Source organism: Octodon degus, unplaced genomic scaffold (genome assembly GCF_000260255.1).
Source record: "Octodon degus isolate 3935 unplaced genomic scaffold, OctDeg1.0 scaffold00082, whole genome shotgun sequence".
NCBI classification, from domain to species: domain Eukaryota; kingdom Metazoa; phylum Chordata; class Mammalia; order Rodentia; family Octodontidae; genus Octodon; species Octodon degus.
The window spans coordinates 3667997-3670354 of NW_004524658.1; the positions used below are offsets into that span (position 1 = coordinate 3667997).

Sequence of the window (2358 nt, forward strand, 5' to 3'; positions counted from 1 at the left end):
GTATCATTGACACCATTCCCATAAGCAATATATTGTCTTTCACTCATTATATAAAATAATTGGCAGAAGTTAAGCCTTAAATAAATGAGTCTATCTGAAAAGACTATTTTAAGTGGGTGGGCAAATGGATTTTTTTTTGGCATGGAGATGATGACATAGATGATTCTCTACTCTTTTCTCTGACCTCATCAGTAAGAATTGTCCCTGTTTATTTTCAGAAAGATTTTGCAGCACTGCATAGTCAGCCCACAAGGAAGTGTGGCACACTTTTTTCTTTACAAGTTTGATACCAAGAGAGAAACAAAAGAAACAATTATAGAAGCAGAGACTACTTATAGTTGGATATTGGCTAATGATTTGCTACTACACAGAAAGGAAAAGCAGCAGAGCTATGGAAATTTGCTGTCACAGGACAAGGTAGTCATGACCATATTTATTAGCTTGACCTTAGTCAGAATTTGTGAAATTACTTTAGAAGTGCTCTCCCAGTTATAAGTGAAGTTATAACAACTAATTCACTCATTGCCTATTAGCTATAAACACCTAAAACTGTAAAATCCTCACTATCCTCCCTCCTTGTATCCACTGTCACTTATAGCTCCTCAAAATATAAAATTCTTTCCACATGAGATTGCTGAAATTTATCTATCAGGTACAATCCATAAGTAAGCAATATTAGATCTAAAAATACATTTCTCGGTGTGGAAAAAATGGCTGCCTCCAGTTTGGCTCTATTCTGTAGAAGAGTCTCAGCAGGCCTGAAAGCTTCTTCCCTCTAGCATATGGTTTTCTCTTAGTTTGTTATCTAAGAATGCATAAGATGGCTCATACTTTCAGCAGTGTAGATTACTTCATACCACATTGTCAAGAAGAAGACTGGAAGAATTTTTTGATGACTACAAGAATTGGGGCAAGAAAGAGTGAAATCTGGAGCTGCATGGACCTGTGAGCAATTAAGGAACAAAAGTAATGAAGATTTACATAAATTTTGGTACATCCTACTACCAGAAAAAAACATGCTTCTAACTTGAGAACAGAAGGCCAAGCGGCGGGTATTAACAATGACAAGTCCATAGATGCATTCGATAAAGTTGTCCAGGAAAGAGGCAAGTTTAAGGCTTCTCCAGACTGGTCAAGAAAAAGCTAGACCTGGTGCTTGGAGAAGAGATATCTTTGGAAGAATCATTTGACACAAGTTCAAGAGTAGCCTACACCTTGGTACCTAAATAAAAGATACAGCAGGAAACGATTCTTTGCAATGCCTTATGTGGACCATTTTGTCAGACTGAGAACTGAGAAGTGGGCCCACATTGAAACAAGAAAGAGGATCTGGAGAAAAGAAACAGAAAATTCTGCAAGGAAAGTTTCCACACCTTGCTGACACCCAGAAGTCAAGACTCGGATAAAAAAAAGTCTAAAATAATTTTTTTGGGTTGCATACTAGTCTCTGTACAAAAACATTAAGTGGTTTATAAAAAAAATTGTTATCAAATGACTTAGCAATGTTTTAAAGGTTAATGTCATGTGAATTCTCAAAAAAGAAAAATACATTTCTCTCCTCAGATTAAATGTTTGTTTAAATAAATGACATCTATTTCCTTGTCATGGATATTATCATCAAGAGAGTGTTTGTTCAGCTTGCTAAACAAATGATGTAATTGTGTTTCAAATTTTATTTCCAAATAAATAAGTACACACACGTTTTTTTCTGAAACATCCTAAACTTACATTAGATGCTTGTAGGGTAGATGAGTAAATCAAGCTCTGTTTTCATCTTTTTGTCATCCTTTTATTGTAGCAAAAACAAATGGTAAACTGAAGAAACCAAATGATTTAGTAAAGCCTCTCCAGCACTTTAAGATCAGCCCTCACAATGAATCCTTCTAAATTCTGATTTGGCCCTTTGAGACTATTGCCACCTCTCATATGTCTCCTTTTTTGTAGAGGAAAGGGAAAAACATGCTTGAGATAGCTGTGAAATATTTTGCAAGATTTTAATATTACTAAAGCAAACTTTCATTCCCTTTGTTCAATAGCCACCTGGAGCGGACACAAATATATAGTTGCTAGCTTTGAGCCCGCCCTAGGCTTCAGCTTTTATATAAGGGTTTATGGCTAATTTATTTATCCTTACATTGAATGTAATACTTGCTAGTATCTTTCAGCTTGTAATTATTTTGCTTCATATCAAAGAATAACATTAGAAATTAAAGCCCATTCACTGTGGTGCATGATTCATGGCCTATGTTAGGGATACTAGAAAAGCTGCATGTTTTTCTTTTATTCTCAGATCTTCTTCTCCTTCTGTTCCCTGAATAGTTCTCCTCCTTTTGCATCACTCACTTCTTTCGGGATTTA

General features: G+C 35.5%; 1 pseudogene; it reads left to right on the top strand.

Moving 5' to 3' along the window:
* The first annotated feature begins 710 nt into the window (after positions 1–710).
* On the top strand, positions 711–1406 carry LOC101568298 (annotated as a pseudogene).
* Positions 1407–2358: the final 952 nt, after the last annotated feature.